Source organism: Salvelinus alpinus, chromosome 11 (assembly GCF_045679555.1).
Source record: "Salvelinus alpinus chromosome 11, SLU_Salpinus.1, whole genome shotgun sequence".
In the NCBI taxonomy this organism is placed as follows: Eukaryota; Metazoa; Chordata; class Actinopteri; order Salmoniformes; family Salmonidae; genus Salvelinus; species Salvelinus alpinus.
Window position 1 is genome coordinate 59,007,499 of NC_092096.1, and position 25,224 is coordinate 59,032,722.

A 25,224-nucleotide genomic window follows, 5' to 3' on the forward strand; every position below is an offset into this window, starting at 1 on the left:
CATGGTTTATTAGTGAGAGAAAAGTCTTGCATTTCTGTCCGAAAACTCCTGTCCTTTCCCACGAGCCAGGGCTTTGACAGAGTCTTTTCCCCACCACTTTCCTTTCTTCCCACACAACCTCTCCCTCCATCAAGCACTGATGACATGTGTTTACATATTCCACAGAGCACTGAGAGAGGAGATAAACCACTTCTGATGCTTATCCCCCAGCCACAATGTGGAAACCCCAGATATAACTTAAACCAAGCGTTGCAGCAGTCCTTTTATGTCTGAAGTGCCAGTGGTTTGTGTTCGGCTGGCACCTTGATAGACAGGCTTTTGGATGGGGTGGCTTGGCATTGTTTGATATTGTAGTGCCAGGGATGGGCAACTCCAGTCCTCGGAGGCCGGAGTGGTGTCACACCTTTCCCCCATCCCTAGTAAACACAGTTGATTAAACTAATTGCATTCTAAACTGAAGATCATGATTATTGGAGTCATGTGTCTTGGCTGGGGGTAAAAGTATAGCAACAATCGGGCCCCCAAGGACTGGAGTTGCCCGTCCGTATATGTAGGCTAACCTTGTTAAGAACATGTTGCTTTTAGCAGAAAAGGGCCGGGTGGACAATACCATTTTTTTCTGTTTTATTTCACCTTTATTTATACAGGTAAGTCAATTAAGAAAAAATTCTTATTTACAATGACGACCTGTCTGGGAGCGAGCGCAGCAAATTATTCAAAGCACTTTTGATTGTAAATAGAAGGGTTGTCTCCTTGGTAGAAATGCTTGATAGATATATAGATATACTGTAACTTAGACATGGTCAGTGTTTCGGAAGGAACATATGCGACAGTGCAGAGGTTTTGATATGAAAGTTGATTCATGATTCACACACATTGTAAATATAAAGAATGTCCCTCATACAGTATGTGCTGGGAATAACCCGAGGCCTACTTAAAGGGAGGTATTTCTTTACTAGGGTTGCTCCTACAGTCAAGTTGTTAGATTCCATAGCGGCGTGGGGTTTGTGCATGTTGTCACTCTGCAGGCCCTTAGCAGTAAATGTGTCATGGCGAAATATCACCCACCGGTCCTAAAAATACACCTCTCACACGTGCATTTCTCATTCTCATAGACCCCTGTTTAGATCACATAGTTTCTTCTTGGGCCACTCCAGACCAGTTCTGCACAGCTGTGGATGAGATTCGACTGCTAAAACCATCAAGACATCGAATGTCGAAAACATTTTCTGGTCGGGAAACATCATCCCCCAGGAAAACCTGCTGTTTTGTACGCGGCATCAAATGTTTTTTTTGCCGTTGTTCCGTTGTTCTTTTTATTTTTAATGACTGAATGTTTTCAACCTTTCCAAGGCTATGCAATACATTCCCATACATAGGCCTACGGTCTATAGCTAAGGCAGGTTTAATTCCCCACAAATCTTGCGCAGCACACCAACACTCCCCTGTTTTAATGAAGTGCAGATGAGAATAAGTGTAAACTGTGTGGCTGTACACCCCCATAAAAGTCAGCAGATTATGCTGCAGCTGACAAGGTCAAATCAGGTAAATTAGGTAACATTGTTTATCGCTTCAACATTTCCCAGCAAACTGCGTAGGTTTGTAATATAACAAACCTAATTGAACTATGTGTGCTAAATCTGTATTCCATCAGTGCTTTATGAGTAGGCATTATCTCAAATGGACACATTTTTGGTTTGCTATTGAAATGTGATTTTCTTGCCTCAGCTCTCATCTTATACCTTCCCAATAGCATAAGACATCTTGATGATATAAGAAACAAACTTGTTTACCATCTCTCCCCACACCAGCGACGAGTTAGCCTAATAAATAACATTCTAATCGACTAAGTCTGTGAGCTCATGCCTCTTAATTTTGTTTGCTGCTTCCTCCACAAACGAAGAGATCCTCAAGTGATGCTCTAAACCATGGCGACGACAACCCTAACTGACTGTCTAATACTCTGTCAGATTCCCCACCGACCTCTTGATGATTCTCTCTATAGCCTTTCTTTGTGTTTGATGGGCTATATTTTCTCATCTCGTTCTCCAAAGACTCCAGATATGGCGGCCATTTTAAGTGTGCAGCAACATTAGCTGTCTGACTCGGGTTTAGTTGACTATTTATTTAGCCACATGGGCAAAGCTGAGCCCAGCTTTCATTATGAGTGACCCACTTCTTTATACAGTAGGTTTATTTGTTTTTTCAACACTCAAATGATGTACTTCCTAGAGATGACGACGTTTGTCCTGTAATCCTCCTGAACATTTCATGCTAGTTTGTGGCTACTGAGTGTTTACCAGTGAGACCCAGAGCATTGGGTCTTTAAGGTATCTGTATCTATATCAAATCAAATTGTATTAGTCACATGCGCCGAATACAACAGGTACAACCTGTACAGCGAATACAACCTTACCGTGCAATGCTTACTTACGAGTTCAAGAAATAGAGTTAAGAAAATATTGAATAAATAAACTAAAGTCAAAAATAGCGAGGCTATATACAGGGGGTACCGGTACCGAGTCAATGTGCCGGGGTACAGGTTAGTCAAGGTAATTTGTACATGTAGGTAGGGGTAAAGTGACTATGCATTGATAATAGACAGCGAGTAGCAGCAGTGTAAAAACGTAAATAGTCCGGGTGGCCATTTGATTAATTGTTCAGCAGTCTTACGGCTTGGGGGTAGAAGCTGTTAAGGAGCCTTTTGGTCCTAGACTTGGCGCTCCGGTACCGTTTGCTGTGTGGTAGCAGAGAGAACAGTCTATGACTTGGGTGACTGGAGTCTTTGACAATTTTTTGGGCCTTCCTCTGACACCGCCTAGTATATAGGTCCTGGATGGCAGGAAGCTTGGCCCCAGTGATGTACTGGGCCATATGCACTACCCTCTGTAGAGCCTTACTGTCAAATGCCAAACAGTTTCCATACCAGGTGATGATGCAACTGGTCAGGATGCACTCGATGGTGCAGCCGTATAACTTTTTGAGGATCTGGGGACCCGTCTTTTCAGTCACCTGAGGAGGAAAAGGTGTTGTCGTGCCCTCTTCACGACTGTCTTGGTGTGTTTGGACCATTATAGTTATTTGGTGATGTGGGCACCAAGGAACTTAAAACTCTCGACCCGCTCCACTACAGCCCCGTCGATGTTAATGGGGACCTGTTTGGCCTGCCTTTTCCTGTAGTCCACGATCATCTCCTTTGTCTTGCTTACATTGATGGAGAGGTTGTTGTCCTGGCACCACACTGCCAGGTCTGTGACCTCCTCCCTATAGGCTGTCTTGTTGTCTGTGATCAGGCCTACCACTGTTGTGCCGTCAGCAAACTTAATGATTGTGTTGGAGTGGTGTTTGGCCACGCAGTCGTGGGTGCACAGAGATTACAGGAGGGGACTAAGCACCCACCCCTGAGGGGCCCCAGTGTTGAAGATCAGTGTGGCAGATGTGTTGTTGCCTACCCTTACCACCTGGGGGCGGCCCATCAGGAAGTCCAGGATCCAGTTGCAGAGGGAGTTGTTTAGTCCCAGGGTCCTTATCCTTAGCTTAGTGATGAGCTATGTGGGCACTATGGTGCTGAACGCTGAGCTGTAGTCAATGAACAGCATTCTCACATAGGTGTTCCTTTTGTCCAGGTGGGAAAGGGCAGTGTGGAGTGCGATTGAGATAGCGTATATCAGTAGAACTATGATGCCGAAAGGCTGCTTTGACTTGTCTGATGTTTTAAAGACCAGACCTATAGTAAAGCATGAAAATAGCTCCTTTTAAAGGCCCAGTGCAGTTAAAATTCAGTTTTCCCTGTGTTTTATGTCATCTGTGATAATACAATTATGAATTGTTGATATGTTCAAAACCAATGTACCATTTAGGAGCAAAAAAGTTAAATTGGTGGGTCTTTGGCTTTGGTGACACTCCCTTATGCTGAAAAGCTTTCCAGAGGCTTTGGCCTTCATATACTACCTCTGTTAGGATCTGTTGCCTCTTCCTGAAAAGCTTTCCAGAGGCTCTGGCCGCCATATACTACCTCTGTTAGGATCTATTGCCTCTTCCTGAAAGCTTTCCAGAGGCTCTGGCCTCCATATACTATCTCTGTTAGGATCTGTTGCCTCTTCCTGAAAAGCTTTCCAGAGGCTCTGGCCGCCATATACTACCTCTGTTAGGATCTGTTGCCTCTTCCTGAAAAGCTTTCCAGAGGCTCTGGCCGCCATATACTACCTCTGTTAGGATCTATTGCCTCTTCCTGAAAGCTTTCCAGAGGCTCTGGCCTCCATATACTATCTCTGTTAGGATCTGTTACCTCTTCCTGAAAAGCTTTTCAGAGGCTCTGGCCTCCATAGGCTATCTCTGTTAGGATCTGTTGCCTCTTCCTGAAAAGCTTTCCAGAGGCTCTGGCCTCCATAGGCTATCTCTGTTAGGATCTGTTGCCTCTTCCTTCGTGGACACACAGGTTTTCTTGTTTAAGTATCGAGAGGTGAAGTTCAAACGTCACCACGAACCATATCGACTTCAATTAGCTAATATCCCTGTCATCTTCTCCCTTCTCTCCAGACAGAGGCATTTACTGGCAGTTGTTGTGTTTATGGTTTCCCCTGTTGAAAACGTGCATAAAGAGCATCGGTGGATGAAACAAGACGTGATTTAGTGGCCTCATCACAATGCAGTGTGGTGGTGCTGCTCTGGCGGCCAGCTTCCTACCTTTGTGTGGACGAAGCCCAGGGGTGCGGCTAGAGGATACATGGCCCGGGTCCCGGGCTCTGAGGAGGGGAAGGAAGCTCGATGTCAAAGGCGCTCAGCGGTCGCTCCCCTCTATTATCTGGGCCAGAGACACTCGTTCCTCCATAGTCCAACAACACTAGGGCTTTCCTTTGCATGGTTGAAGACGAGACAAATTTAATTTGAAAAGTTTATACTTTTTATATCTTAATGTTTACATCTCGATAAGACTTAGAAAATCGAGTTATTTTCAATTTGAACCGTTTCTTTGTGTCGAATCGTCAGGCCCTAATCGCTCGACTCCTCTTCATAATGCTTCTTCCCGCACAACAGGCCCTCCTCCTGTAACCTTGAGAGGAGAGAAGCCTGCGAAGGCCCCAAGTTCAACGAGTGCATGAGGCATATTTTCACTGAGCATGCCTGGGCCGCCCCCCTCCAAGGCCCCCTCCTTCCATACATACTTTGTTTCCCCTCCTCCTAAAGAGGGCTCCCAGTAGACAGGAAATACATGATGTGTTAAAAGAATTCCATATGGTGACATACGATCTGTATAATTCTGATAACGGTTCCTTTCTTCGCATGTAAGGTACCACTCCCGTATATAGTAGCTTACATAACCTTTTTACATAACCATTCTTTTCTTAACACTGAGCTGCGCTGTCCTTTCTACTCAGTGTTGCTTACTGTATTTACTGTTACAGTATGGCCGCCCGGAGTGGATTGGCCCGTTGCTGGCGTGTGTTTGCAGGAGTCCTGGGGTGTTCCAGGTGAGCCATGCCAAAGCTCAAGTGGCTTGGATCCGGCCCCAGCACCGCACTGCAAATGGGAAGTGTTTCGGCAGGGCTGCCAACCAGCCAGGGTGGGGACTAGGACTACTGTGCATGCTTGCTGTCAGAAGATAGTGTTTTCACTTGACTTTCTCTCAGGAAAAAAACGTGTCCTCACTACACTCCAATAACTTTCATTTTTGGGTGTGTGGTGGGTGGGTGGGTGGGTGGGTGGGGGGGGGGGGTAGTTGTACACTACAGTAGGTGAGCTATTGCCAAGAACGGGATTACAGCATCTGATGAGCCAATGGTAGCTATTTGATTTTCTTCCCAGTTCCCATGATGCAATGCAATGGGCTGTTCAGCTCTACTGCAGTGTAGATAACATTTTACAGCCACCTAGAACGAAGCCTCTCCAAACTCTCTCCGAAAGGAAGATCCTTTTACCCCTTGGCCTTAACATGTTTTAAGCTCAATAGATTTATGGTGGGAGAAGCCCATTCACTTGGTCCATGTTAACATTGTACATGCTTGCGGAAGCTATCTTAATTGAAAAGTACATTCAATGCATAGCCTACATATTTCATTCAAACTGAATGTAATGAGCTTATCAGCGTACCGTATTTTCCTACATACAATATCTTGATTGTTTAGTTGTCATGGTGAATTATTTACAATCTCTTATGGAACAAATTGAGTTGTGTGACCACCACTTCTCCCATCTGTATAGATGTTTTTGTGCAAAACATTGTGAAGTATTTGACTCCTTTTCATTATTCATTTGATAATTGTCTTCTTTCACTCCAGTTACTTTAATACAGCGCAGATGTAGCAGGTATGACAGAGAAAATCATTAGAACTCTAAATAAAAGAAATATAGGAACTACTGTAGCAGAAAAGGATCTGGATACTAGAGAGCCTGCTAGTCAATCTGCTAGTCTGTTGATAGAACAACATGATGACACTGTGGTTAAACGGTTGTGCTTGCTAGGCGTCTGGTTGTGACAGAGTGGGGGGATTCCCCCAGACGATGGAAAATTGCCCGAGGCTGAAATAATGAATGAATTTGATGCTAGGTTGTAAAAAATAGGATTTGATGGCTCTCGCCCTTTGCAATGTTGTTAGGGTGAGGAGACAAGGTGTTCTGAGTACACTACAGAGCACCAAAAAAATTACAATGGAAACAATATTTTGTCTTCTGAGGGGCTCGCTAGATTGCGACGGGGAGGGGTGATGAGGGAATCAGACCCAGGAGAGCACAGATCTACTCAAACAGTGACACCCAGGGCAACTTTTCCCCCTTGCCTTCTTGCCCCTCTTGGCCCTGTTGCTCAGGTCCCTGTCTGCATGGCACTCAAGGGTACAGAAAGCACCTCCGTCTCCAAACAGCCTGGCTGCCCACGACAGCTGAAACAGAGCAGTACTTAGCCAATTGCTAGCCAATTGCTAGTTTTTGTCAGGTCTGAAATCTGGAGGCCACGCACTGCAAGCCTGTGTGAGTGGCCTAGACTGCCAAATATCAGAGCCACCAGCTAGCACCTCCACCCGATCCATGTAGCCGTCCAATGAGCAGCCCACTTCCAAAATGAACACCTCCCCATGGCCTCCCACGAAAACAGCAATATCTGTTGTATTTGGCACACAGGAAAAACACATAATCATCAACATCAAACCAGCCTCACCTTACACAACAATGTTTATGCATGTGTGCTGTTTGTGAGACCACTTGTCTGACCTCGCTGGCTATCAGGTCAACAAGGTGGTCATGTCTAGCAATGTACACACACAGACACCCCCCCCCCCCCCCCCCCCCCCACACACACACACATACACACACAACCCCTCCTCCCACACACACACATATTCACACACATATACACACACAACTCCCCTCCCCCATGCACACACATATCCACACACAACCCCCCCCCCCCCACACACACACACACACAAACACCACGCACATACACACACACACACACACACACAACCCCCCCTACACACAAACGCACATACATACACAGCTGGGTGTAAAGACTATCCTAGCAAACTGGAGGAAGTGGAGGAAAGAGCACCGAGGAAGGAGGGGAGGGAAAGGGTGGGGGAAAGGGGGGAAGTGGCGAAAGAGGGGAATTCCTGATTTTTCAAATGATGGAAAAAATTAGGATATTTAGGCTCAGTTCTGCCGTTCCATGTTACTGTAAAATAGATATTTAGGCTCAGTTCTGCCGTTCCATGTTACTGTAAAATAGATATTTAGGCTCAGTTCTGCCGTTCCATGTTACTGTAAAATAGATATTTAGGCCTAGTTCTACCGTTTCATGTTACTGTAAAATAGATATTTAGGCCTAGTTCTACCGTTTCATGTTACTGTAAAATAGATATTTAGGCCTAGTTCTACCGTTTCATGTTCCTGTAAAATGACGGCCTGCTTTTGCTGTCATCCGTGTGAATATTTTTGAGAGACTATAAAGTTGGGAGCCTCGTGAGAAAGAGTGAAACAGCATTATGAGGACACATCCAACCCAAACAGTTAACCTCTCAAGGCACCACTATAGAATCTTAATAATGAACACCTTTCAAGGCGCTGGCAAATTAGGTCACATGACATGTACCTTTGTTTTAGGTATCATCCCTGTATTTTGACAATGTCCCCCAGAAAATGTGCTGCAAAACAAAACACTTTCACATATTTCTCGTTTTGACTCATGAAGGAGGAGGGCTGGGCTTGCCATGCCAGGCTGTGATGATGCCTACCCTGGGTTAGGCCTAACATGTATATCCTTATATTATTTTCCTATAAATACAGTACATCATTTACAATCACAACACAGCCATATCCCTGTAGCATTCATGCAACCCCAATTCTTAAATACCATTGTTTACGGCTTTTCAAACATACAGAATAAATTTAGCGGTTGGTTCCCTTCTCCCAAACGGTTGCCCATGTAAGCTGCCCCGGCAGACCTCGGGAGCACTGGGACGATTTTCTTCCTTTAGTTGTTGCCAGGAATCTTCATACAAACTCTTCACACACACTCCTTACACTCCTTGTGAGGGGGAACTTGTGGGTTGGAAGTGTGTGTGCGTGTGTGTGTGTGCGTGCGCATGTGCGTGTGTGTGCGCGTGCGTTTTTCTAAGTATGGAGGTGGGGCACTGCTACCCATATCTTCAAGTTGTTTGGTGGTGTGTGTGTGTGTTTGATTATTGATTGTCGGTGCATTTGGGAGCTCCCCAAGGCGATAGCTCCATGAGGGGCGGAGGACGGGTTTTATGCTGCCTCTGGAACCCTGCCAGATCACTCTGACCTTGTGGTGGGCAACACCATCGTTGCTCCTCCTGAGATATGTGAGGGTGTGTACTGTTCCAACCACTCAGCTCTGGTCTGCTAAGACAGACTGCTCCGAGTCCGCACGACCCTACAGCGAAAACGAATGAGCCCATCTCAAAGTCCTGCAGTATCAGGACTGCAGCTTGCTTCTGTTACTCAGAAATGGCGCTGAACACCTCCGACCAACACGTGTTTATGTTTTGCAACACAAGTTCCCCCCAGCCCTAACCCCCTGCTAAAACCTTGTTCCAGGTGTGTTACCGTTACTTGGGAACCACCCAACCCCCCTCCCTTACAGCCCCTCTCCCTATTTCACCGTGGCTGGCATTGGTTTAACCCGGCCCTGGCATGGGGTTCATAACAACGTCTTGCTAGCTCCGATGTTTGGGCTCATTAGCAGGAAGGGAAGGGTTTTACTGGCCATGCGGCATGCAGACGTTTTTATGACACCTACTCCACAGCCTGTCGCCCTCTTATAGCCGAGCAGGGTACTAGGATCGTTGAAAGGTTTTAACAGTCTTTACCTGAGGACATTACTGGGCGTATGGTTCGGGTAGGGGGTGGAAACATTGGAAACCAGACTCCAGCCCTCTGTTGACATTTGGTAGTAGTCTGGTATACCACAAGACACTGCTCTGGACCGTTTACATATGTGATGTTCCAGCACTACAGCACTGCATTTAGTTGATCCATCTCCATGGGATGCCCATCTCCGAGGTAATGTGCCATCGTCAAAATGTCCTGTTAGCTTTCAGCCAATACAATACTTATCCATATCTCAATCACATGCTGGGAACACTGAAGATGGAACACTGAAGATGGAACACTGAAGATGGATCACTGAAGATGGATCACTGAAGATGGATCACTGAAAATGGAACACTGAAGATGGATCACTGAAGATGGAACACTGAAGATGGAACACTGAAGCACAGTTGTGTGAAGAAAAAAAATGAATAAGAGAACATTCAGTCTTCATTTGCACCTGCTGGCATTTTTCCCATATTGAAGTTTTGTCATGGCAGTAAAGAATTGCCTTGCCGACATCTGTTGGCAGTGCTGGTAGTCTGTTTTTATGTTTGTAATGACACATTAAACACCACTCCGTTCCAAACATGGTTACCACTGCCAGCAAAGCTGTCTGAATGAGTGCACAGCTTTGTTCCATTGTCTGTCTTGGACCAAGGCCACTCCGCCTTGCCTTAGATGTGGAATTATATGAGCCAATAATTCATCCAACGTCGTAATTAAGGTGTGTGAGGTCGTTGGCGTTGTGTGTATGGATATGTGTTTACATCTGTGTCATTGGCACAGGGTGAGGGTGGCAGAGGGCAGAGTTCCTTCGTGGCCTCTCGCCCAGCTGGAGAGAGGCCATGCTTGCCCTCTGAGAAGGAACCCTCTTGCCCTGGCACTTCCCACTGGCACTGCCCACCTCTCCTGCAAGTGGGGATTCCGTTCTCCAAGTCATCAGCCAAAGGCTCGCAGTAGTAAGCATTGGCTAGTGGGAGTCACAGGCATCCGTTGCTGGCTGGAGTTCAGAGTTATAAATATATGGAATCCGCCATTCAAAATGAAGTCTGCAAGTATTTTTTGACACTATACTGTTAGTAGCCATTCGCAGGCCAAGTGTCTGAGATCTGAATTGTGTTGGTTATATTTTCATTCGAGAGGAACATTTACAGTAGCTAACTTTAATTTACAGTAGCTAACTTTAATTTACAGTAGCTAACTTTAATTTACTGTAGCTAATTTTAATTTACAGTAGTTAACTATGCTCCAACATTATGCCAATAAATCAACTCTAATACAGTGCCTTCAGAAAATATTCAGACCCTTTGCTTTTCCCCCAAAATGTTGTGTTACAGCTGGAATTTCAAATGGATTCAATTTAGATTTTTTGTCACCGGCCTACACACACTACCCCATAATAAGTCTTCTTGAACTGCACTGTTGGTTAAGGGCTTGTAAGTAAGCATTTCACGGTAAGGTCTACACTTGTTGTATTCGGCGCATGTGACAAATAATGTTTGATTTGATTTGATTTAAATATCAAATCTGAAATGTCTTGAGTCATTTGGGTATTCAACTCCTCTGTTATGGCAAGCCTAAATAAATTCAGGTGTAAAAATTTGCTTAACCTCTCTAGGGTATGTGGGACGGTAGCGTCTCACCTCATCAACAGCCAGTGAAACTGCAGGGCGCCAAATTCAAAACAACAGAAATCCCATAATTAAAATTCCTCAAACATACATGTATTTTACACCATTTTAAAGATACACTTGTTGTAAATCCAGCCACAGTGTCCGATTTCAAAAAGGCTTTACGACGAAAGCAAACCAAACGATTATGTTAGGTCAGAGCCAAGTCACAGAAAAACACAGCCATTTTTCCAGCCAAAGAGAGGAGTCACAAAAAGCAGAAATATAGATAAAATTAATCACTAACCTTTGATAATCTTCAACAGAAGACACTCATAGGACTTCATGTTACACAATACATGTATGTTTTGTTCGGTAAAGTTCATATTTATATCCAAAAATCTGAGTTTACATTGGCGCGTTACGTTCAGTAGTTCCAAAACATCCAGTGATTTTGCAGAGAGCCACATCAATTTACAGAAACAGTCTTCATAAATGTTGATGAAAATACAAGTGTTATACATGGAATTTTAGATCCACTTCTCCTTAATGCAGACTGGCCAATAAAAATAAAAGATTAAGATGGGGAAAAGAACAGAGACACTGGACACAAAAGAACACAGACACTGAACACAGACACTCTCACATCTAGAAGGCCAGCATCCCGGAGTCGGCTCTTCACTGTTAACGTTGAGACTGGTGTTTAGCGGGTATTAATACTAAATTGACTGCAGTTCTCACAACATACGTTTAAAAACATAATTGGTCTGGTACTCATTTGATTATGATGAGATGACATTATTGAACAATCCCCCTGGAGTTTTGCTAAAACATAGACTTCCTGGAATGTTGTTAGAAGGAATGTTCACTTAATACTGTTACGAAAGAGAGGTTAGAGAAAATTAGCCGGCTAACCAATCAGAAACATTGTGGAACAAAAACTTTTTTGCCGTCTAGTGTGTCAAAGCTGAAGATCTACCCGACTACCACCCGTCATTTTCCTGGGAGAGTGGGGGATTTTCCTAGAAATCACTTTACACTCTCTCTCTCTCTCTCTCTCTCTCTCTCTCTTTCTCTCTCTCTTTCTCTCCTTTTCCCAGTCCAGACAACATGCAGCAGGTTTGAACCCTCCACTGTGGGGCTCCCATTCCACTCATCAGCAGGGGACCTGTGCATTTGTCTCATAATTATCAGACAGGGGGTGTGGGGGGTGTTGAATGGAGGGGGGATGAAAGGATGAAAGAGCAGAATCACACAGCCACTCTGTCAAAGTTCTGTTTGTCTGGGTGGGTTTTCTTTGCCGTGGCGTTGTGCTAGCAGCAGCCCCTTTCCAAAAACCCCAACCCCCCTGGCCCATGCAGTCCAACACTGGAACGCCGTCTCTATTGAACCAATCCCGCCACGCATTACCACGCACCACCACCATCCTACACACACACACACCCCAACCCCCCGCTGCTTCATTCACAACTACAAAACACCACCCCAGTACCAGACTTCAGCTTCTCTTTTTCTTCCCTCTCTCTCGCTCTCTCTGTCTCTCCATCTGTCTGCCTGTCTGTCTCTCCATCTGTCTGCCTGTCTGCCTGTCTGCCTGTCTGTCTGTCTGTCTGTCTGTCTGTCTGTCTGTCTGTCTGTCTGTCTGTCCGTCTGTCCGTCTGTCCGTCTGTCCGTCCCTCCGTCTGTCCGTCTGTCCGTCCGTCTGTCTGTCTGTCTGTCTCTCTCGCTCTCTTTTTCTCTCTCTCCATCTGTCTGTCTGTCTGTCTTTCTCTCTGTCTCTCTCTCTCCCTCCTCATTCCTCCTCTTCCTCCCGTTTCAACTCTACCCCCCTTACTTCATCATCCTCTTCACTATTTGTTAGGAGTTAATGGACTGTTTTGGCTAGCCTCCAGACGGTGAGTGTCACCTCATTAGCCCACGCGGCCCCGGGACTGGTGAGAGGACGAGACAGAGAGAGGTAGAATGAGGAGAGGGGGCTACGGTGGAATGTCATTGGTACTCGCCCACAAAACCCCTCTCCCACCACCACCATGAATGAGAAACACGCATGCATAATCAAACTATAGTCTCACCCTTCCCTCCCTCCCTCCCTCCGCCATGTATAAAAGTGGACCCTTGGACCAGCCAAAGATGGCTCCTCCTGGTTCTGTAGAAAGTGACATCAACCTCCTCACCACTCAACCCATTATTCCACTCCAGGACAGGCAGCATGGGCAGCGGGCAAATGCAAATGCCACCTCAGACATAAATGAAGTGACAACAGAGCAAATTGTGTGTCCGATGCACACCAAAATCAATCTGTTGTTTTAACGCTCGTGCTGATGGGTACATTGTTGGGACATCATAGGTTTACGTTTGTTTTAGCTAACAGCCTAGAACCAACATATTGTGATATGTGTTTGTGCTCTTCAGTGCAGTTTTGTTTGAGAGAGAGGTTAAGGTTAGGCTGCCTTTATGCTGGCTTTACAGTTAGTCAAGGTGGTACATGTTCTGTTAATCATTAGAATTTTAAGCTCCATTATGTAAGTTGTAAGTGAATGCCTGATCTAGTTGTAGAATATATATATAGAAAAGTACTAGTGTTAAGTGAATGACTGATCTAGTTGTAGAATATCTTTATAGAAAAGTACTAATGTAAGTGAATGACTGATCTAGTTGTAGAATATCTATATAGAAAAGTACTAATGTAAGTGAATGACTGATCTAGTTGTAGAATATCTATATAGAAAAGTACTAGCGTAAGTGAATGGGTGATCTAGTTGTAGAATGTCTATGACAGAACCTTAGTAGTAGGATTGGGACGTGAAGTCATGTTACTGTAAGCCATGTCATTGTCAGGTTACGTCTTGTATGGCTGGAGGCGTTGCCATGGAACAGGGTACAACGTGTGTATGCATGTGTGTGTGTGTTTGTCTATGTACGTGCACATGTACAGCACTTAACAGGTTTTCTGTGTTTATTGTAAGTTTGTAGTGTGTTTATCTGTGTGTAATTTCATTGTGTTTGTGTGTGTATGCATGTGTGTATTCGTGCATATGTCAGCAGTCCACGTGCATGTGTATGTGCATACGTGAATGAGTAAATGCGGGCATGCACGCACATACATGTATATGCCCACACTGTCCTCTCTGTACCCTGTCTCTCCTCTCTGTACCCTGTCTCTCCTCTCTATCTCTCATCTCTTTTTATTCCCAAGTCTCTCTCTCTCTCTCTCCCCTCTCTCTCTCTCTCTCTCTCTCCCCCCCCCCTCTCTCTCTCTCTTTTTATTTCTCTTTCTTTCTCTCTCTCTTTCTTTCTTTCTGCTAGCCTGTCCTCATTAATGATGTGTCAGGCGATTCAGCCATTCTTCCCGTACCTCTCTGGAATTAATGTGGGCAACGCCACACTGTTTGTTGACCTGAATGAGAAGTCTGTTTTCTCGGACGCTGTAAAAGCGCTCCTCTTTTCACCCCCGTGAGAGTTCATGGACCAGACAGCATTGAGTCCCGAAAAAAGTGAAAGAAAAAGGAGACCTGCTCTCCAGTGTCATTAGCATGCATGTCTCTTCTTCCCTAGAGGGCGCACACACACACACACACACACACACACACACACACACACACACACACACACACACCATAGCTGTCTGTGAATGCTTTCGTTCTGTGTTACAGGCTGAAAGTTGTATGGACCCCCCCTCTTCCTTCTCCTCCTTCTCCTCCTCCCCCTCCTCCTCCTCTACTGATTGTTCTGGTCTGACCCTGTCTGTCTGACACTTGATTCCTACGTCTCAAAACCTGACAGTCTCACTGTGTGTGTGTGTGAGTGCCACTGTTATCCAATTAAACAAGTCTGTGGTGTCTCTCAGTGGAATAAAACAGGCTAAATGTCATTGTTCCTTCAGTCTTTTCAACTTTACCCTCCTTGTCGTCGTCTCCCCGCCCTCCCCCCAAAAACTCCCACAACCCTAAAATGTGTTCCTAGACAGGATTTTTTTGTACCATGTCTGTAGTCGATATAAAGAAAATGTAGTTGCGTTTGTGTGGGCTTGTTTCATCACCCATGCTGTCTAGGTCAGCGGTTCCCAACATTTTCCGTTCCGGAGTCAAAAGCTCTTGAGGACCACCATTAACATTTTTAACATAAAATATCTTGGCGGTCAAATTTGTCAATTTTAGCAGTGAATGTAACAAATTAAAGGCCTATTATTATTATTATTCTAAACAATGTGCATTGTGAAGTAATTTCAATTGCTTATAATACCATTAATACTGCCAACTGCTATTACTTTTCTGGGCAGATTTCCTTGCCCTATCTTTTGTTTGGCATGTTTGGGTTGCGGCTGTCTCCGATAAAGGCCAATTTGTTTAGTCAACAAAATGAGGCAGGGAGAGGGAGAGAAGGGGCTAGAAAGAGAGGGAGAGAGAGAGAAGGGGTGAGAAAGAGCGGGAGAGAGAGAAGGGGTGAGAAAGAGAAGGAGAGAGAGAGAAGGGGTGAGAAAGAGAGGGAGAGAGAGAAGGGGTGAGAAAGAGAAGGAGAGAGAGAGAAGGGGTGAGAAAGAGAGGGAGAGAGAGAAGGGGTGAGAAAGAGAAGGGTGAGAAAGAGAGGGAGAGAGAGAAGGGGTGAGAAAGAGAAGGAGAGAGAGAAGGGGTGAGAAAGAGAGGGAGAGAGAGAAGGGGTGAGAAAGAGAAGGAGAGAGAGAAGGGGTGAGAAAGAGAGGGAGAGAAGGGGTGAGAAAGAGAAGGAGAGAGAGAGAAGGGAGAGGGAGAGAAGGGGTGAGAAAGAGAGGGAGAGAGAGAAGGGGTGAGAAATAGAGGGAGAGAGAGAAGGGGTGAGAAAGAAGGAGAGAGAGAAGGGGTGAGAAAGAGAGGGAGAGAGAGAAGGGGTGAGAAAGAGAAGGGGTGAGAAAGAGAGGGAGAGAGAGAAGGGGTGAGAAAGAGAGAGAGAGAGAGAAGGGGTGAGAAAGAGAAGGGGTGAGAAAGAGAGGGAGAGAGAGAGAAGGGGTGAGAAAGAGAAGGAGAGAGAGAAGGGGTGAGAAAGAGAAAGAGAGGGAGAGAGAGAAGGGGCGAGAAAGAGAGGGAGAGGGAGTGATGGAGAGATTGAGAGAGAGGGGGCCACTAAGATGAGAGAAAAAGTGACAGGAAAAAAAACAGGAAAAGAGTAGAGGATTGAAAGATACCAGGTTAGATGTAGACAAAGATTGAGAAGTGGAAAGGAAAATGTATACTATTCAATACAATAATGTCTAGATAAGAATTGATACAGATCCCGATACAGAGAGAGAAATACATGTAGGCAGACAAGAGAAGAGACAAAAGATAAGAGATACTCTTACAGACCCAGAGACAGAGATAAATGTAGTGGTAGAGCAACATTTGAGAGAGAACTAGGATCTGCCGGTGTTGGAACCGGGCCCACAATGATGAGGTCATCATGGCTAAGCCGTGAATGATAGAAACCAGGAGCAGAGGAAGACACGGGAAAAAGCCTGTTAACACCCCCTCACACACACACACACACACACACACACACACACACACACACACACACACACACACACACACACACACACACACACACACACACACACACACACACACACACACAGACACACACACACTACGGCTATGTACACCAGGACAGACAGATAGACATACAGATAGAGAGGCAGATTGACAGTTTGCCTACCCCCCTAACGGCTTGCTCCTCAGCCAAAGTAATGCAGAACAGCGACGGAAAGTGTGGCCATGTTAAATATTTACACTGCACACAGCTGTATTGTTGAAACATTACGGCCTGAGCGGTGCTGTAATTGGGATATGTTTCTACGCCTTTCTCTCCTCTCTCTTCTCCCGCCCTCTCTCCCTCAGCCGCAGAGATGCATCTTGGCTCGGGACCCATGCCTCTGGCAGCCACAGCTTTACATGTGCACAGACCCCAGCTGCACCACTCTAAAATGGCTGCCAGACGGCTTCTCTCTTCCCTCTGAAATGTCGACGGTGGTATGCATCTGCAGCGAGCATGTGTGTATGTGAGAGTGTGTGTGTGCTCAGGGGTGTGCTGTGGGATGTGTGTGTATGTGAGAGTGTGTGTGCGCTGTGGGATGGGTGTGTATGTGAGAGTGTATGTGTGCTGTGGGATGTGTGTGTATGTGTGAGAGTGTGTGTGTGCTGTGGGATGGGTGTGTATGTGAGAGTGTGCGTGTTTGTGGGATCAAATGGATGCACCGCAGCGAGTGAGAAAGAAAGTTTGTAAAAGTATGTGACTGGTTTAATATACACAGTGTGGTTAAGGGGGATGAGGGTAGGGGCTGGACTTAGGGTTTCTTCTTGGGAGGGTATGGGTATCATGCCAAACTAGAAGAAGGTGGGCGCAAAAGATTGTCAGAGTGTTTATAATATCCAGGCAGGTGACGCATTAGGGCAGAGCGAGAGAGAGAGAGTGAAAGAGAGAGAGAAAGAGAGAGAGAGAGGTAAAAGAAGCATTCACAATATGAAATAATCCACATTGTGCCATTACACATAATTGCCATAATTGTTTGAGTGTTATGATCATTATTGTGTCAAAACGGAAGGTATGAAACAAACTCAGTACATGTCAATACCCAAAAATCCCAACCTGTCACTCCCCAGTCCTCCTCACTCAAGTCACAGCCAAGATCCTCAAATCCTATGTTTAGCTTTTCTCTCTCCTCCTTCCAGGGCCCAGTTTGTTTGTTTAAACAAGTGACAGGGACGGAGAGGTGCCAAGAAATGTTGTTTTTGGAGCGAGGCTGCGTGTCCCTGGTATGTTGTGTTGTGATCAGGGCCTTGCCAAACTCTCAGGGCAGAGTCAGAGCCAGAGACCTACCTCACAGACCGAGACCACACTGTTTATTCACGGGTTACTGAAGTTTATTTTAAGACGAATGGATCGGTCTTGGATTGGTCTCCATTTGGAAGGTTTGATGCACCTTTGGATGCAGATAGGAGGTATTTTCTGTGACGGGAAGTCTTCACCCCTCTTTTCATTTCTGTCTCAGACAGTTTATTTCTTGCATGCAGACTTAAATTTACACAGCATACAGTTGTACAACACAGGCACACACGCGAGAATAACTGGGTTCTTGTGATGTATACGATGCCAGGGGTTTTCCAGCTCTCAGATTATAGGGCTCCCTCATGCCTCTGAGAGGGGTTGACAGACAGAAGATGCCATATGCCTGGATCCCCTCTCAACTCTTCCAGGTGGCTCCAGTTGGACTGTAGGGAAGCAGAGAGAAGATGCTGCTTCTACTTCAGCTGGCTGGCTTCTTTAATTACCATGACCATCTGGTCTTTTGCCTGTTCTCTGACAATGGTCTGTTCCAGGTTAGACAAACCAGCTTCCCACATTCTCTCTCTCACAAAGGTCTGTGTAATCTGCGAGAAATATGTGTCTCTAATATGGTCATACATTTGGCAGGAGGATAGGAAGTGCAGCTCAGTTTCCACCTCATTTTGTGGGCAGTGTGCACATAGTCTGTCTTCTCTTGAGAGCCAGGTATGCCTACGGCGACCTTTCTCAATAGCACTGAGTCTGTATTAGAGGTTGACCAATTAATCGGAATGGCCGATTAATTAGGGTCGATTTCAAGTTTTCATAACAATCGGAAATCGGTATTTTTGGACACCGATTTGGCCGATTTAAAAAAAAAAGTATAAAAACACCTTTATTTAACTAGTCAAGTCAGTTAAGAACACATTCTTATTTTCAATGACGGCCTAGGAACGGTGGGTTAAATGCCTTGTTCAGGGGCAGAACGACAGATTTTTACCTTGTTAGCTCGGGGATTCAATCTTGCAACCTTAGTCAACTAGTCCAACGCTCTAACCACCTGCCTTACATTGCACTCCACGAGGAGCCTGCCTGTTACGCGAATGCAGTAAGAAGCCAAGGTAAGTTGCTAGCTAGCATTAAACTTATCTTATAAAAACAATCAATCAATCAATCAATCATAATCACTAGTTAACTACACATGGTTGATATTACTAGTTTATCTAGCGTGTCCTGCGTTGCATATAATCGATGCGGTGCCCATTTGCGAAACAGGACTGTCGTTGCTCCAACGTGTACCTAACCATAAACATCAATGCCTTTCTTAAAATCAATACACAGAAGTATATATTTTTAAACCTGCATATTTAGCTAAAATAAATACAGGTTAGCAGGCAATATTAACCAGGTGAAATTGTGTCACTTCTCTTGCGTTCATTGCACGCAGAGTCAGGGTATATGCAACAGTTTGGGCCACCTGGCTCGTTGCGAACTAATTTGCCAGAATTTTACGTAATTATGACATAACATTGAAAGTTGTGCAATGTAACAGGAATATTTAGACTAATGGATGCCACCCGTTAGATAAAATACGTAACGGTTCCGTATTTCATTGAAAGAATAAACATTTTGTTTTCGAGATGATAGTTTCCGGATTCTACCATATTAAGGACCTAAGGCTCGTATTTCTGTGTGTTATTATGTTATAATTAAGTCTATGATTTGATAGAGCAGTCTGACTGAGCGATGGTAGGCAGCAGCAGGCTCGTAAGCATTCATTCAAACAGCACTTTTGTGCGTTTTGCCAGCAGCTCGTCGCTGTGCTTCAAGCATTGCGCTGTTTATGACTTCAAGCCTATCAACTCCCGAGATTAGGCTGGTGTAACCGATGTGAAATGCCTAGCTAGTTAGCGGGGTGTGCGCTAATAGCGTTTCAAACGTCACTCGCTCTGAGACTTGGAGTAGTTGTTCCCCTTGCTCTGCATGGGTAACGCTGCTTCGAGGGTGGCTGTTGTCGATGTGTTCTGGTTCGAGCCCAGGTAGGGGCGAGGAGAGGGACGGAAGCTATACTGTTACACTGGCAATACTAAAGTACCTATAAGAACATCCAATAGTCAAAGGTATATGAAATACAAATCGTATAGAGAGAAATAGGCCTATAATTCCTATAATAACTACAACCTAAAACTTCTTACCTGGGAATATTGAAGACTCGTGTTAAAAGGAACCACCAGCTTTCATATGTTCTCATGTTCTGAGCAAGGAACTTAAACGTTAGCTTTCTTACATGGCACATATTGCACTTTTACTTTCTTCTCCAACACTTTGTTTTTGCATTATTTAAACCAAATTGAACATGTTTCATTATTTATTTGAGGCTAAATTGATTTTATTGATGTATTATATTAAGTTAAAATAAGTGTTCATTCAGTATTGTTGTAATTGTCATTATTACAAATAAAACAAAATAAATCGGCCGATTAATCGGTATCGGCTTTTTTGGTCCTCCAATAATCGGTATCGGCGTTGAAAAATCATAATCGGTCGACCTCTAGTCTGTACATAGTCAAAGCTTTCCTTAAGTTTGGCTCAGTCACAGTGGTCATGTATTCTGCCACTGTGTAGTCTCTGTTGGGGCCAAATAGCATTCTAGTTTGCTCTGTTTTTTGTTAATTCTTTCCAATGTGTCAAGTAATTCTCTTTTTGTTTTCTCATGATTTGGTTGGGTCTAATTGTGTTATCGCTCTCTCGCTCTCTCTCTCTCTCATCTTCAACTCTGTCTCACCCTCCCTCTTTCTCTCATCTATCTGTCTCCCTCCTCGCCTGTCTCTCTGTCTCTCTCTTTCTCTCTCTCCTGGGAGAGGGCAATAGTTGGCAGTTGTAACTAGACTGATGGATGGGTCTGAAAGTGGCATGATGGTGGGAAGTGCCAGGGTGGCAGGGAGGAAGAACGTGGGAGGATCCACTTGCCATCACATTACTGTAGGGACGTTGTTCCACACAAACCATTGGCACAAAAGCCCTTGACTGTGGCATGTAACATACATTGAACAAAATATAAACTAAACATGAAACAATTCTCAAAGATTTCCCTGAGTTACAGTTCATATATGGAAATCAGTCACTAGAAATAAATTAATTGTGCCCTAATCTATGGATTTCACATAACTGGTCAGGGGTGCTGCCATGGGTTGGCCTGGGAGGGCATAGGCCTACCCACTTGGGAGCCAGGCCCACCCATTGGGGAGCCAGGGCCCAGCCAATCAAAATAGGTTTTTCCCCACAAAAGGGCTTTATTAAATACAGAAATACTCCTTAGCACCCCTTCCCCCCTCAGACGATCCTGCAGGTGAAGAACCCGGATGTGGAGGTCCTGAGCTGGCGTGGTTACACGTGGTCTGTAGTTGTGAGGCCGGTTGGACGTATTACCAAATTCTCTAAAACGACGTTGGAGGTGACTTATGGTTGAGAATGAATTCTCTGGCAAAAGCTCTGGTGGACATTCCTGCAGTCAGCATGTCAACTGCGTGCTCCCTCAAAACATGAAACATCTGTGGCATTGTGTTGTGTGATAAAACTGCACATTTTAGAGTCACCTTTTATTTCCCCCAGCACAAGGTGCACCTGTGTAATGACCATGCTGTTTAATCCGCTTCTTGATATGCCACACCTGTCAGGTGGATAGGTTAGCTTGGCAAATGCTCATTAACAGGGATGTAAACAAATTTGTGCACCAAATTTGAGAGAAATTATATTTTTTTGCGTATGGAACATTTCTGGGAGATTTTCTTTCAGCTCATGAAACATGTAAACAACACTTTACATGTTGCGTATATATTTTTGTTCAGTATCTCATTAGAGATCTCATCTCAGTATCTCATTAGAGATCTCATCTCAGTATCTCATTAGAGATCTTATTAGAAAATATTTTAAATGACAAATGTGCACACATGATGTGCCTGAGAGGTCAATAGCACCATACTGTTTTTACTGAAATCATGTGAATTTCCATCCAGAGAGTAATTTATTTTCAGAATAATTGTGTCTTACAAGCTAACAAACCAGACACGCTAACAAAGTAGCCAGCTTAGGCATCGAAAAGAGAGCAAGCTATCAACAACAGACTTCCCTTGTGTCCTCTGTATCCTGTAAAGAGAGCTTAAAGTTGTGACTATTCACGGTTAAACATAAGGGTGGATTTTTTCACTTAACGTATGGTGGTGTTGTTCCCGCCCTACTTTGTCATTGTTGAGCCGCGGCCAAGAACATTCCGTTTTTGCAGTGCTGTTTAATGGTCAAATTTAGAGGGGGTGGGGAGCGAATAAATCTCTCAACGTTTTTTCTTCAAATTTTTTCTTCTCTCTCTCTATTCCTCACTATCTCTCTCTCTCTCTCTCCTTTTTTTACCTCTGAAATGGAGCTCATGAGAGAGGGAAGTCTCAGCAGCAGGAAAAGGAGTGTTGTTGCAAGGCGAGGCTATCTGAGTTCACCGTCTCCCGCCTCTGTTCCTCACTCCGCATTTAAGGCGTAGATCATATCACAACCCTGTGGTTCTCATTGTGCATAGCTCATACATCAAGCACAGGAGGAACACGTGGGGGTGGCTGTGGTACAGTAAAACCTTATGGAACTCAAGTCAAACACAGCCTAGCTGTTCAATGTTGTACTGTTTACTGCACGGTTGGAGCTAGGAACACATGTATTTCGCTACACCCGCACTAACATCTGCTAAATATGTGTATGTGACCAATAACATTTTATTCGATTTGATTTGTTTCCCTGTATGGTTGGTTGAAGTGGGGGTTGGTAGAGGGAGGGAAGGAAAGGGGGAAGGGGGTGTCCTCCTCTCCTTCTCTCCCATATGTTCTTTGGGTGTCAGTGACGCTGATGTTGCCCGACTCTGATAGGCCGATGCTACAGTAGGTTTTGTAGGGAAGAGTGGTGTGTAGTGTGGAGAGGTACTGCTGTTTTGTGGAAATTTAAGTAAGCTCTTTGGAGCTACTCTTCATCTGTGGACCTATTGTTTATTGTATATGATATGGTATAGTGCTTCCATGCTCAACTGGAGGCCCGCGGTCCGGATCCGGACCCAGAGCGGGGTCAATACGGACCGCGGCCCCTCCCCCCCCCCCAAACACTTGGTTTGACTGCAATTCTGGTATCATATAAACACATAAGACATGGAAAAAATTGTAGAATTGTAGGAAATTAGCTTTAAAATGGCAACAACAATAAACATCTCTGCCCCATGCTCAGTGTGTAGAATTACCGGAAATTAGCTTTAAAACTGCAACATTTTCTCTCTGCCAACAAGAGGGGTATGAACAGTTTGGGGTCCCATGGGTTGCGAGGTGGAGGTTTGTTACTACACCGATAAATGACAATATCCATCCGTACCTTTGCCACCTAGGAAATTTGAGTTACCAGACCTTCTCAAATAGTACTCGAGTACCCCTGGACTAGGGTTTATGTTAAAAGCCGGGTGCTTGTGAGCATCGTTTGAATATCTGTTAGTGTTGCGTGACGGTTGGGAGACAATACTCAAATGGCCTCTGGTGGTTGTCGGTGACTAACAAGCGCGGCGACGGCTGAGGAACGCCAGCTTATTATCCTCCCAAAGGTGCTGTAAGGTAACAACATCAATCAGAGGAACCACGTGGTTAGGCTAGGGTAGGCGCTACCTTATGGGGAGAATTCCTGACGTGTTTCAGAGCTTATCCCCCACCCGTTGCGTGTGCTATGTGCATGCTTCTCCCAGGGCCAGGCAGGGCAGGACGAGGCAGAGACACACCATGTTCTCCCTAACCCAAGCCCTGTAAAAAGCCAGCCAGAATCAACCAGTCTTTGTGTGCAGGTCAGGATAACACTTTACCTCGTATTTTTAACCTTGTCTTATTGCCTCTTTCCACCCCAGCTGAAGGCTTTTTACTCTATTATATATAATACCAGTCAAAAGTTTAAACACACCTACTCATTCAAGGGTTTTTCTTTATTTTTACTATTTTATACGTTGTAGAATAATAGTGAAGACATCAAAACTATGAAATAACACATGGAATCATGTAGTAACCAAAATATATTTCAGATTTTAGATTCTTCCAAGTAGTCACCCTTTGCCTTGATGACAGCTTTGCACACTCTTGGCATTCTCTCAACCAACTTCATGAGGTAGTCACCTGGAATGCATTTCAAATAACAGGTATGCCTTGTTAGAAGTTAATTTGTGGAATTTATTTCCTTCTTAATACGTTTGAGCCAATCAGTTGTGTTGTGACAAGGTAGGGGAGGTATACAGAAGATAGCCCTATTTGGTAAAAGACCAAGTCCATATTATGGCAAGAACAGCTCAAATAAGCAAAGAGAAACGACAGTCCATCATTACTTTAAGACATGAAGGTCAGTCAATGAGGAACATTTCAAGAACTTTGAAAGTTTCTTCAAGTGCAGTCGCAAAAACCATCAAGTGCTATGATGAAACTGGCTCTCATGAGGCCCGCTACAGCAAAGGAATACCCAGGGTTACAGAGGATAAGTTCTTTAGCGTTACCAGCCTCAGAAATTGCAGCCCAAATAAATGCTTCACCGAGTTCAAGTAACAGACACATCTCAACATCAACTGTTCAGAGGAGACTGCATGAATCAGGCCTTCATGGTCGAATTGCTGCAAAGAAACCACTACTAAAGGACACCAATAAGAAGAAGAGATTTGCTTGGGCAAAGAAACACGAGCAGAGGACATTAGACCGGTGGAAATCTGTCCTCTGTTCTAATGAGTCCAAATTTTAGATTTCTGGTTCCAACTGCCGTGTCTTTGAGATGCAGAGTAGGTGAACGGATGATCTCCGCATGTGTGGTTCCCACCGTGAAGCATGGAGGAGGAGGTGTGATGGTGTGGTGTGGGGGTGCTTTGCTTGTGACACTGTCTGTCCTTCCTCCCGGGGAAGGACTGCCCGTTCCATGATCTCGCCATCACGGTTGACAACTCCATTGTGTCCTCCTCCCAGAGCGCTAAGAACCTTGGCGTGATCCTGGACAACACCCTGTCGTTCTCAACTCACATCAAGGCGGTGACCCGTTCCTGTAGGTTCATGCTCTACAACATTCGCAGAGTACGACCCTGCCTCACACAGGAAGCGGCGCAGGTCCTAATCCAGGCACTTGTCATCTCCCGTCTGGATTACTGCAACTCGCTGTTGGCTGGGCTCCCTGCCTGTGCCATTAAACCCCTACAACTCATCCAGAACGCCGCAGCCCGTCTGGTGTTCAACCTTCCCAAGTTCTCTCACGTCACCCCGCTCCTCCGCTCTCTCCACTGGCTTCCAGTTGAAGCTCGCATCCGCTACAAGACCATGGTGCTTGCCTACGGAGCTGTGAGGGGAACGGCACCTCCGTACCTTCAGGCTCTGATCAGGCCCTACACCCAAACAAGGGCACTGCGTTCATCCACCTCTGGCCTGCTCGCCTCCCTATCTCTGAGGAAGTACAGTTCCCGCTCAGCCCAGTCAAAACT

The 25,224-nt window shown here is 45.0% G+C and overlaps 1 protein-coding gene across 7 annotated transcripts in view; it reads left to right on the plus strand.

Annotated features, from left to right (window-relative positions):
- Positions 1-25,224, plus strand: part of LOC139534563 (nuclear factor 1 B-type-like) — a 98,958-nt gene that overhangs the window by 32,915 nt on the left and 40,819 nt on the right. The gene's annotated exons all lie outside the window — the stretch shown is intronic.